The sequence below is a fragment of the Pelophylax lessonae genome (genome assembly GCF_965119305.1).
Source record: "Pelophylax lessonae genome assembly, chromosome: 3".
In the NCBI taxonomy this organism is placed as follows: domain Eukaryota; kingdom Metazoa; phylum Chordata; class Amphibia; order Anura; family Ranidae; genus Pelophylax; species Pelophylax lessonae.
This window is the reverse complement of record NC_138770.1, coordinates 23210124-23223217: the sequence shown is the minus strand read 5'-3', so window position 1 is coordinate 23223217 and position 13094 is coordinate 23210124. Positions and strand designations below refer to the sequence as shown.

The 13094-nt window shown below is 45.8% G+C and overlaps 1 protein-coding gene and 1 pseudogene across 2 annotated transcripts in view; one reads left to right on the top strand and one right to left on the bottom strand.

Moving 5' to 3' along the window:
• Positions 1-13094, top strand: part of LOC309550248 (uncharacterized protein) — a gene marked incomplete at its 3' end in the record, with an annotated part of 251308 nt that overhangs the window by 174556 nt on the left and 63658 nt on the right. The gene's annotated exons all lie outside the window — the stretch shown is intronic.
• Positions 921-13094, bottom strand: part of LOC309549784 — a 41634-nt pseudogene continuing 29460 nt past the window's right edge. The window contains exon 3 of the transcript in view: positions 921-1941. The product of the transcript in view is annotated as an uncharacterized misc_RNA (transcript). The remainder of the gene's footprint in view (positions 1942-13094) is intronic.

The window sequence follows — 13094 nt, the reverse complement described above, 5'->3', positions numbered from 1 at the left end:
CGCGGGAGCGCGAGGGGAGACTGTTTCTGGGAGGCCGTATAAATACGGCCTCCCGAAAATTCAAGTCCGCGCTGCAGCCGTATATAGGCTGTAGCGCGGATGGGAAGAAGTTAACATCCGACCATTCATCTCTCTCAGCGGGGAACGATCACGGGTGACCAGAGGCAATCGGAGCTGCCTGACCCACGCATTGGCTTCCCTGCTGATGAGCGGGGGTGGGAGTGTTCCGGCGGCAAGCGCTCGCCCCCTAGCTGCCTCCAAGCGTCTGACGTAGACCTACATGGGTTTGCCTGGGAGAGTAAAAAGGCGGCACGTGGTCGGGAAGTGGAGAAGTTTGAGTTGAGGTGACGGGGCGGAATATATGGAGGAAATCCATTAGAAGATAAATCTTCCCCCAATCCGATCTGTGTGAGAGGAGAAAACATCAATTCCCACTTCTCACCATCAAACGCTCCCCACAGACACACGCGGTAGGCGGGATCTATCTGCTATGTGTAGGAGGGGCCTTCCTAGTATTATCTCTCACTTCTCTATTCCATATAAACCGCAATTCATCTAAACGGCTCTGCGCAATTTTATACCGGAACATGTTAGGTATCTATTTACTCGGCGTGACCTCATCTTTCACATTATACAGAAAAATTGGGAGAACTTTACTGTTTACTTATTTTTAAACGCGGCAAAATGTAATTCTTCCCCAAAAAAAGGCGTTGGAAATACCACTGCGCAAATACCGCGTGACAAAAAAATATTGCAACGACCGCAATTTTATTCTCCAGAGTCTTTGCTAAAAAATATATTTATTGTTTGGGGGTTTAAAGTCATTTTCTAGCTAAAATATTGATTTTAACTTGTAAACCACTTAAGTCAGAAATGGGCTTGGTCCTGAAGGAGCTAAAACATTTCCCGCACTCTGAACATTAACAGGTAAGCTCACCTGTGTGTATTCTCTGATGGCGAACAAGGGTTCCTTTATTATAAAAACATTTCCCGTACTCTGAACATGAATAGTGACGCTCACCTGTGTGTATTCTCTGATGGCTAAGAAGGTTTCCTCTTTTATTAAAATTGGGACTCTGAACATGAATAGGGAAGCTCACCTGTGTGTATTCTCTGATGGCTAAGAAGGTTTCCTTTTTTATTAAAACATTTCCCGCACTCTGAACATGAATAGGCATGCTCACCTGTGTGTATTCTCTGATGACTAAGAAGGTTTCCTTTGTGATTGAAACATTTCCCGCACTCTGAACATGAATAGGGACGCTCACCTGTGTGAATTCTCTGGTGCTGAAGAAGGTATCCTTTTTGGCTAAAACATTTCCCACACTCTGAACATGAATAGGGAAGCTCAGCTGTGTGTATTCTCTGATGCCTAATAAGAACTACTTTATCATGAAAACATTTCCCGCACTCTGAACATGAATAGGGACGCTCACCTGTGTGTATTCTCTGATGGCTAAGAAAGGATACTTTTTTATTGAAACATTTCCCGCACTCTGAACATGAATAGGGAAGGTCTCCTGTGTGTATTGTCTGATGGCTAAGAAGGGATTCTTTTTGATTGAAACATTTCCCACACTCTGAACATGAAAAAGGTCGCTCCCCTGTGTGTATTCTCTGGTGCCTAAGAAGGTATGTTTTGTGACTAAAACATTTCCCGCACTCTGAACATGAAAAAGGTCGCTCCCCTGTGTGTATTCTCTGGTGCCTAAGAAGGTATGTTTTGTGACTAAAACATTTCCCGCACTCTGAACATGAATAGGGAAGGTCACCTGTGTGTATTCTCTGGTGCTGAAGAAGGTTTCCTTTGTGACTAAAACATTTCCCGCACTCTGAACATGAAAAAGGTCGCTCCCCTGTGTGAATTTTCTGGTGCTGAAGAAGGTTTCCTTTGTGACTAAAACATTTCCCGCACTCTGAACATGACAATGAATTCTCCCCTGTATGGTATAAAGAAGATTCCCTGAGATGAGATGGTTTCCCACACCCGTCGGCACTGTCAGATATTAGAGGACTATGTGAAGTATCAGGAGATTCCAATGATCTCCTCCAATGGTGAGGTCTGTCATGTATATTATGAGGAACAGGATTTACTTCTGGAGAAGATGCCATGTCATTATCTTCTGTAGTCACATCTTCCTCCGATGTCCTTCTATTCCCACCACAGAGTCCGTCTGTCAGAAGACAAGAAAAATTACCAAGAGTTTTCCACACTCATATACACTGCTCAACACTTTATAATCAGAGTATAGCATCAAGTCAGGGAAACTCCTGGGATATTCATCTGGTCAGTCAAGTAGCAGAGGGGGTTGTTGCCAACAGGTGCACTAGATGGGCAACAATGAGACGACCTCCAAAACAGGAATGGTTTTACAGGTGGAGGCCACTGACATTTTCCCTACTCATCTTTTCTGAGTGTTTGTCACTAGTTTTGCATTTGGCTGGGGTCAGTGTCACTATTGGTAGCATGAGGCCATACCTGGACCCTATAGAGGTTGCACAGGCAGTCCAACTCCTCCAGGATGGCACATCAATACCTCCCATTGCCAGAAGGTTTGCTGTGTCTCCCAGCACAGTCTCAGGAGCATGGAGGAGATTCCAGGAGACAGGCAGTTACTCTAGGAGAGCTGGACAGGGCCGTAGAAGGTCCTTAACCCATCAGCAGGACCGGTATCTGCTCCTTTGTGCAAGGAGGACCAGGATGAGCACTGCCAGAGCCCTACAAAATGACCTCCAGCAGGACACTGGTGTGAATGTCTCTGACCAAACAATCAGAAACAGACTTCATGAGGGTGGCCTGAGGGCCCGATGTCCTCTAGTGGGCGCTGTGCTCACTGCCCGGCACCGTGGAGCTCGATTGGCATTTGCCATTGAACACCAGAATTGGCAGCTCCACCACTGGCACCCTGTGCTTTTCACAGATGAGAGCAGGTTCACCCTGAGCACATGTGACAGACGTGAAAGGGTCTGGAGAAGCCGTGGAGAACATTATGCTGCCTGTAACATCGTTCAGCATGACCGGTTGGGTGGGGGGTCAGTGATGGTCTGGGGAGGCGTCTCCATGGAGGGACGCACAGACCTCTACATGCTAGACAATATCACCCTGACTGCCATTAGGTATTGGGATGAAATCCTTGGACCCATTGTCAGACCCATTCTGTTTCAGTCCATCCGATGCCCCCAGGTTACACCACAGTCGGTTCAGGAGCTCAGTAATTCCCTGGTCCAGATCTGGGAGGAAATACCCCAGGACACCATCCGTCGTCTCATTAGGAGAATGTCCCGACGTTGTCAGGCATGCATACAAGCACATGGGGGCCATACACACTACTGAGGACCATTCTGAGGTCCTGCAATGACATTTCACCAAAATGGACTCGCCTGCTGCATCATTTTTTCACTTTGATTTTCGGGGTGTCTTTGAGTTCAGCCCTCTGTAGGGTGATAATTTTAATTTCCATCAAACTATGTGGCATCCTTTCCTTCCTAACACATTACCCAGTCCATACCAGTATAGATCCTAACACATTACCCAGTCCATACCAGTATAGATCCTAACACATTACCCAGTCCATACCAGTAAAGATCCTAACACATTACCCAGTCCATACCAGTAAAGATCCTAACGGATTACCCAGTCCATACCAGTATAGATTCTAACTAATTACCCAGTCCATACCAGTATAGATTCTAACGAATTACCCAGTCCATACCAGTATAGATCCTAACACATTACACAGTCCATACCAGTATAGATCCTAACACATTACCCAGTCCATACCAGTATAGATTCTAACACATTGCCCAGTCCATACCAGTATCTAGGGCCTGAATCTAGGGAAGCAACTGGCAACAATGAAAAGAATCTCCATAGTGAAGGAGAGCTGGGAACGTATCCAGGTACAGACAGGGGCCTACACAGAGGAGGGCGGAGATACAAGGGTGCAGGCATCAAAGCAGAGTAGTTGGGTGACAGGAAGGGTTGAAGGGAAAAATGCCAGGAGGCCGATCCTGGGCTGGAGCACCCCAATAAATACGCCCTGATGCGTGATGTTGGGGAAACCAGTCAGGGACAACATTGCTGGAGCAGAGCGACGCCCCTAGATGCCAGGGGAAGAACTCCTCAAGTAGGGGCGGGAGCAAGGGAAAGGAAAGACAGTTTCTGGTGGTAAGGGACTCTGAAGGACAGAGAGTGCATTCTGTCAAAAAGACCATAGGTTTGACTAACCCTGACCTTAGTAAAACACTGTCTACTGTCTACAAGGAACTGTTCCGCCTCACCCCTCCGGGGATTGTGCGCTGCAAGCAGCGCTGGACGGAGGATATTCCTGACTTGCAGGGGGACGACTGGGATGACTTGTGGACAGATCCTTTTAAACACCTGGTGGCGGCTAGAGATAAGTTCATCCAATTTAAATTTCTCCACAGAGTGTATTATACGCCTGCCCGCCTGGCCAGGATCTTTCCGTCTGTGTCCGCTGAGTGTTGGCGATGCTCGGCTGCCCCAGCGGATGCCCGACATGTATTTTGGGACTGTGCTCTGGTTCAGCGCTACTGGTCGGAGGTTGTCTCCTGCCTTGGAAGGGTGCTTATGACTCCGGTTCCGCTGACCCAGAGCGTCTGTCTCCTGGGCCTGGTGGAGGAGGTGGTCCCCTCGGTGGCTCACAGGACGCTGTTGATTATACTACTGTTTTATGCCAAGAAGGCCATCCTACTACACTGGAAAAAAGTGTCACCCCCTTCGATTCCCTTCTGGAAGGGGCTGGTGAACGCTGTTTTACCTTTGTATAAGGCCACTTACGAGTCCCGTGGTTGTCTCCGGAAGTTCGAAAAGGTGTGGAAGGCATGGGTGGAATCCACCGAGACGGTGGGCTAATTGTGAATGGGAAGTGTCTGTATCTTATGGTTTATTTGGGCCCGCACTCTCACTGGTTCTTTTCTTTCAGTCAGGAAACCTCTGCTATTTCTGACCTGTAACTTTGTGTTCTGATCCAGTTGTCATGTATGTTTTTTTTTTTTTTTTTTTGTGTGTCCTGTACCCCTGGGCCTGGGGGGGCGGTCTGGACCGGTTATGCTGTCCCGGCCGCCCCCGCCCCCCTATGCTTTACTCTGTTCTATAGGTAAGCTGCCAGGGTTGGGAGGGTGGGAGGGGTGGGTCGGGAAGGGTTGTTGTGCTGTCCCGCCATGTTAGGGACTGGTGTTTGTCACTGTCTGTATTTTTTTCTTGTTCTAAAACAATAAAAAGAATTTTTCAAAAAAAAAAATGTCCTCTAGTGGTCCCTGTGCTCACTGCCCGCCACTGTGGAGCTGGATTGGCATTTGCCATTGAACACCAGAATTGGCAGCTCCACCACTGGCACCCTGTGCTTTTCACATATGAGAGCAGGGTCACCCTGAGCACATGTGACAGACGTGAAACGGTCTGGAGAAGCCGTGGAGAACATTATGCTGCCTGTAACATCGTTCAGCATGACCGGTTGGGTGGGGGGTCAGTGATGGTCTGGGGAGGCGTCTCCATGGAGGGACGCACAGACCTCTACAGGCTAGACAATGGCACCCTGACTGCCATTAGGTATTGGGATGAAATCCTTGGACCCATTGTCAGACCCATTCTGTTTCAGTCCATCCGATGCCCCCAGGTTACACCACAGTCGGTTCAGGAGCTCAGTAATTCCCTGGTCCAGATCTGGGAGGAAATACCCCAGGACACCATCCGTCGTCTCATTAGGAGAATGTCCCGACGTTGTCAGGCATGTATACAAGCACGTGGGGACCATACACACTACTGAGGACCATTCTGAGGTCCTGCAGTGACATTTCACCAAAATGGACTCGCCTGCTGCATCATTTTTTCACTTTGATTTTCGGGGTGTCTTTGAGTTCAGCCCTCTGTAGGGTGATAATTTTAATTTCCATCAAACTATGTGGCATCCTTTCCTTCCTAACACATTACCCAGTCCATACCAGTATAGATCCTAACACATTACCCAGTCCATACCAGTATAGATCCTAACACATTACCCAGTCCATACCAGTAAAGATCCTAACACATTACCCAGTCCATACCAGTAAAGATCCTAACACATTACCCAGTCCATACCAGTAAAGATCCTAACGGATTACCCAGTCCATACCAGTATAGATTCTAACTAATTACCCAGTCCATACCAGTATAGATTCTAACGAATTACCCAGTCCATACCAGTATAGATCCTAACACAATACCCAGTCCATACCAGTATAGATCCTAACACATTACACAGTCCATACCAGTAGTAGTAGTAGTAGTACCATACCAAAAAGACCATAGGTGCCAGGCTGTCTTTTTTTTTTTACCGGGCGCTCAGCTTCGGCACATCACGGATCTGTTGGACAGATTATTGGGTGGGGTTGGGGAAGACCCGGCTGTCATGGTACACGTGGGTACCAATGACAAAGTCAGAGGAAGATGGAGAGTCCTAAACAATTTCAGGGACTTAGGCGCTAAGTTGAGGACTAGGACCTCCAAGGTGATTTTTTTTAGAAATACTAACTGTACCTCGAGCCACACCAGAGAGGCAGCGGGAGATTAGGGAAGTTAACGAGTGGCTGAGGAGCTGGTGTAGTAAGGAGGGTTTCGGGTTCCTGGAGAACTGGGCTGACTTCTCAGCTGTCTACCGGCTCTTTAGTAGGTACGAATTGCACCTAAATGGGGAGGGTGCAACTGTACTGGGTGAGAAGATGGCCAACAAGTTAGAGGGGCTTTTAAACTAGGTGATGGGGGGGAGGGTACAGATGATGAATTAACCAGCGGGGAGCAAGGTTCAACGTGCACAAATGGGGACATTAGCGGTAGGGTGCTCAGAGTTCCTAAACCCAAGGTGGGTATGGGGAAAAAAAAATAAATAAATCACAAGAGCAGCCTTAAAACAACATCAAACGAGGATATAGTATGCAACCGGACAAAACTACCAGGTCTGTACACCAATGCTAGAAGCCTGGCCAACAAGATGGGAGAGCTGGAGCAGCTGATGTATGAGGAGGACTTCAATTTCGTGTGGATTTTAGAGACTTGGTTTGACAGCTCTCATGATTGGCTGGCGACCATACAGGGGTATTCCCTTTATCGCAGAGATAGAGAAGGTAAAAAAGGGGGAGGGGTATGTCTGTATATTAAGAACAGTATACAGGTAAATATGAGGGATGATATTAATAATGGAGCTATGGACGAGGCAGAATCCCTATGGGTAGAACTTCAAAGGGAAGGCACTATGGGGAAAGTAATATTGGGCATATGCTAAAGGCCCCCCAACCAGAGGGAGGAGGGGGAGGTGGACCTCCTTTCACAGATTTGAATGGCAGCAAGGATGGGAAATGTCATTATAATGGGGGACTTTAATTATCCATATATAGATTGGGCAGAAGGAACCGCACATTCATCCAAGGCTCGGCAGTTCTTAAATGTTTTGCAGGACAATTTCATGGGTCAGATGGTGAATGCACCGACAAGAAACAATGCGGTACTTGACCTACTGATTACCAACAATACAGACCTGATCACGGATATAGAAATATGGGCCAAATTAGGAAACTGTGACCATAGGTGAATTGGTTTCAGTATTATTCATAGTAATAGGAAACACAAGGGCAATATAAGGACACTGAATTTCAAAAGAGCCAATTTCCCTAAAATGCGCTCTTTGCTAGACAATATCAAATGGGATAGAACCCTGGGAACAAAGAACACGGAGGAAAAATGGGAGTGCTTCAAGAGCATACTAAACAAAGGGATTGGCCAGTGCATTCCAAAAGGGAATACATTTAAAAGAGCTAAAATAAACCCTGGGTGGCTAAACTCCAACATAAAAATGCATATTAATACTAAAGAAAGGGCCTTCAAAAAATACAAGGCTGAGGGGTCATTGGCAGCATTCAAACATTACAAAGAGTGTAAAAAGAAATGTAAAGGCAAAATCAAAGCAGCTAAAATAGAACACGAGAGACATATAGCGGAAGAGAGTAAAAAAAAAAAAACCCAAGAAATTCCTTAAGTATATAAATAGTAAGAAAGCGAGACCAGAACACATTGGCCCCATAAAAGACAGCAAAGAGAATCTGGCCACAGAGGACAGAGAGAAAGCGGAAGTGCTAAATAATTTTTTCTCTTCAGTCTTCACAAAAGAATCGGGGGGCTACACTAACCCAGCTTGTAATGCTAAATGAAATAATACACCTCAGGAAGTACCCCCATGGCTAACAGAAGATAGACTTAGAACTAAACTAGAGAAACTGAACATAAATAAATCACTAGGACCGGATGGCTTGCAACCGAGGGTTCATAAAGAGCTCAGCCAGGTGATAACCAGACCGTTATTCTTGATCTTTAAGGGTAGTCTACAGACGGGTATGGTGCCAGCTGATTGGAAAAATGCCAACGTGGTACCAATATTTAAAAAATGTCCGAGATATATCCCGGGTAACTATAGACCAGTCAGCCTAACATCAGTAGTCTGCAAGATTTTGGAGGGGATGTTAAGGGACCACATATAAGACTTTAGTAATGAAAACGGTATTATTAGTAGTAATCAGCATGGATTCATGAAAAATCGTTCTTGCCAAACCAATCTATTAACCTTCTATGATGAAGTGAGTTGCCATCTAGGTAAAGGAAGGCCTGTGGATGTGGTGTATCTGGATAAAGGAAGGTCTGTGGATGTGGTGTATCTGGATAAAGGAAGGCCTGTGGATGTGGTGTATCTGGATAAAGGAAGGCCTGTGGATGTGGTGTATCTGGATAAAGGAAGGTCTGTGGATGTGGTGTATCTGGATAAAGGAAGACCTGTGGATGTGGTGTATCTGGATAAAGGAAGGTCTGTGGATGTGGTGTATCTGGATAAAGGAAAGCCTGTGGATGTGGTGTATCTGGATAAAGGAAGGCCTGTGGATGTGGTGTATCTGGATAAAGGAAGGCCTGTGGATGTGGTGTATCTGGATAAAGGAAAGCCTGTGGATGTGGTGTATCTGGATAAAGGAAGGCCTGTGGATGTGGTGTATCTGGATAAAGGAAGACCTGTGGATGTGGTGTATCTAGATAAAGGAAGGCCTGTGGATGTGGTGTATCTGGATAAAGGAAGGCCTATGGATGTGGTGTATCTAGGTAAAGGAAGGCCTGTGGATGTGGTGTATCTGGATAAAGGAAGGCTTATGGATGTGGTGTATCTAGATAAAGGAAGGCCTGTGGATGTGGTGTATCTGGATAAAGGAAGGCCTGTGGATGTGGTGTATCTGGATAAAGGAAGGCCTGTGGATGTGGTGTATCTGGATAAAGGAAGGCCTGTGGATGTGGTGTATCTGGATAAAGGAAGGCCTATGGATGTGGTGTATCTAGGTAAAGGAAGGCCTGTGGATGTGGTGTATCTGGATAAAGGAAGGCCTGTGGATGTGGTGTATCTGGATAAAGGAAGGCCTGTGGATGTGGTGTATCTAGGTAAAGGAAGGCCTGTGGATGTGGTGTATCTGGATAAAGGAAGGCCTATGGATGTGGTGTATCTGGATAAAGGAAGGCCTGTGGATGTGGTATATCTGGATAAAGGAAGGTCTGTGGATGTGGTGTATCTGGATAAAGGAAGGTCTGTAGATGTGGTGTATCTGGATAAAGGAAGGTCTGTGGATGTGGTGTATCTGGATAAAGGAAGGCCTGTGGATGTGGTGTATCTGGATAAAGGAAGGCCTGTGGATGTGGTGTATCTGGATAAAGGAAGGCCTGTGGATGTGGTGTATCTGGATAAAGGAAGGTCTGTGGATGTGGTGTATCTGGATAAAGGAAGGCCTGTGGATGTGGTGTATCTGGATAAAGGAAGGCCTGTGAATGTGGTGTATCTGGACTTTGCAAAGGCATTTGACACAGTTCCCCACAAATGCTTACTGTACAAACTAAGGTACATAGGTATGGACCATAGGGTGAGTACTTGGATAGAGAACTGGCTCCAGGGGAGAGTCCAGAGGGTGGTGATAAATAGGAAGTACTTGGGAGGGTGTGGAAAGTGGGGTCCCCCAAGGATCTGTCCTGGGACCAATCCTGTTTAATTTATTAATAAACGACCTAGAGGAGGGGATATCTAGCACAATCTTTGTATTTGCGGACAATACTAAACTAAGCAGGCCAAATTCTTCTATGCCGTATGTGGTAACCTTACAAACGGACCTGAACAAAATAATGGGGGGGCAACTACATGGCAGATGGCAGTGGCCACTTATTAAAACTAGAGGGAAAAAGGTTTAACCTTAAAATACGTAAAGGGTTCTTTACTGTCAGAGCAGTGGGGATGTGAAATTCTCTTCCACAAGCAGTTGTATCAGCGGGGAGCATCGATAGTTTCAAAAGACTATTAGATGGGCACCTTAAAGACCACAACATAGAGGGGTATACAATGTACGGTTACCATAAAACACACACACATCATAGGTTGAACTGGATGGATTGATGTCTTTTTTTATCCTCACCAACTATGTAACAGTATAGATCCTAATACATTACCCAGTCCATACCAGTATAGATGCTAACACATTACCCAGTCTATACCAGTATAGATCCTAACACATTACCCAGTCCATACCAGTATAGATCCTAACACATTACCCAGTCCATACCAGTATAGATCCTAACACATTACCCAGTCCATACCAGTATAGATCCTAACACATTACCCAGTCCATACCAGTATAGATCCTAACGCATTACCCAGTCCATACCAGTATAGATATCCAGCATGATATTTTCCCCATTGAGATCTGATGAGTTTTCAAAGTGTTCCTTTCATTCTTTGGAGCAGTGTATGTTGGTCGAGCATTTCAAAGTGTAAAAGAGATCTGTGGTGGAACTGGGAGCAATCACAACACCAAACTATGACAACTAACCAGATCAATGACACCACCCAACCAAACATCACTAAGTAAGCTTTAACCCATTCTTCCATAATTACCCAAGCTGATATCTGGAGAAGTTTCTTCCTCTTTAACTGCGTCCATCATCCCAACCTCCTCTGTAAAATGCTGATCACCCCTCACATACGTCTTTTCCTTTATAACCCCAATTTGTACATTTATCAGATCTTCATCCTAAACCAACAAAATGGGAGAAATAATATTAAATACAAAAAAATAATAATAATAGAAGAATGATATCTCTTAGGGCTTGGGATCACTCTCCTACATTCTCACCTACCTGATGATGGTGGGGGATGGTGTAACCTTCCTGTGTGGAATCCCGGGAATACAGAGGACGGGGACATCTCTCTGGTGCATTTCTGTAACTGGATGACTCCACCATGGTGTCCTGGTACTGCTTTCTGTGACCATTTGGAAACTCTGCCTCCTCCATTACAAAATCCTCATCATCCTCCTCTTTTATCTCTTCTTTAATGTTGACCTGTGTGGAATCCCCGGAATACAGAGGACGGGGACATCTCTCTGGTGGGTTCCTGGTATTAGGTGGCTCCATCATATCCTTGTGTCCTTCTGAAAACTCCTCCATCACTCCATACTCCTCATCCTCCTCTTTATACTCTTCTTTAACAACAATATTATACTCACCGAGGTTTCCACTCTGAATATATAATAAAACATTTATTGTAACAAACACACTTGTGTATAAATCATAACTATCAGTAATTGTTCCTCATCTACCTGATGATGGTGAGGGATGGTGTGACCTTCCTGTGTGGAATCCCGGGAATACAGAGGACGGGGACATCTCTCTGGTGGGTTCCCATTACTGGATCCATCTGTAGGAAACACACACACTGACTGAATACATTGTTTCTATGTGTTTATCAGATGATGGGGGATCTAGGTGGAGCCTCCATACTGCTCTCTCCTTTACAATAAAGTCTCCTCTTACCCGGTGATGTGAGGGGCGGCTGATTCTCCATCATGACGTCTTTGTAGAAGTGGATCTACAAATCCTCAAACATCAATCCATATACCCAAACAGTTTTTATATTTAGTGGCCATCACTCACCTGTGCTGATGTCTGGAGAAGATTCTTCCTCTTTAACTTTGTCCATCATCCCAACCTCTTCCCTGAACTGTTGATCACCCCTCACATACGTCTCTTCTTCCTCTTTAACCACATCTTTTATATCTATCAGATTTTCATTCTAAACAAAAAAAATAGCAGGGAATGGTTGCTTTAAAATGTGAGCATAAATAACCTTATACCTAAAAGTGGAATATATCTTCATACAGTCAGATCACTTTTATGATCTCAACATCCATCTTCATCTACCTGATGATGGTGGGGGATGGTGTGACCTTCCTGTGTGGAATCCCGGGAATACAGAGGACGGGGACATCTCTCTGGTGGGTTCCCATTACTGGATCCATCTGTAGGAAACACACACACTGACTGAATACATTGTTTCTATGTGTTTATCAGATGATGGGGGATCTAGGTGGACCCTCCGTACTGCTCTCTCCTTTACAATAAAGTCTCCTCTTACCCGGTGATGTGAGGGACGGCTGATTCTCCATCGTGACGTCCTTGTAGAGATCCTTGTGTACTTCCAAGAATCTTCTGAGAATCCTCCTCACCCCTCTGGTCAGGTCTGTGTTTTACTAATAGAAATAAGAGTGAGATCATGTGACCTCCCAGAATCCTCCTCACCTCTCCGGTCAGATCTGTGTTTTATTAATAGAGATAAGAGTGATATCATGAGAGAAACAAAAGAAAGCAAGGTGGCAGCATTGGGTCTGGGTGAAGAGTGGGGGACAGAAGTGTCAAATATGGGGTGTGAGGAGTTGAGATTTTCAATGTTGAATAAGGGAATGAGGAGTGGGGGACAACAGTGTCAGTGGGGGTTGTGGAATATAGGTGAGCAGTGTGGGAAGGGGGGTGAGGAGAGGGGAACAACAGTGTTGGAAGAGGAGTGAGAAGTAGTGAACAGGGGTGATAGATGGGGGTGAGGAATGGGGGACAGCGGTGTTAGATGGGGGTAGCGGTGTTATATGACAGGTGAGGAATGAGGGACAGCAGTGTTAGATGGGGGTAATGGTGTTAGATGGGGGTGAGGAGCGGGGGACAATGGTGTTAGATGGGGGTGAGGAGCGGAGGGACA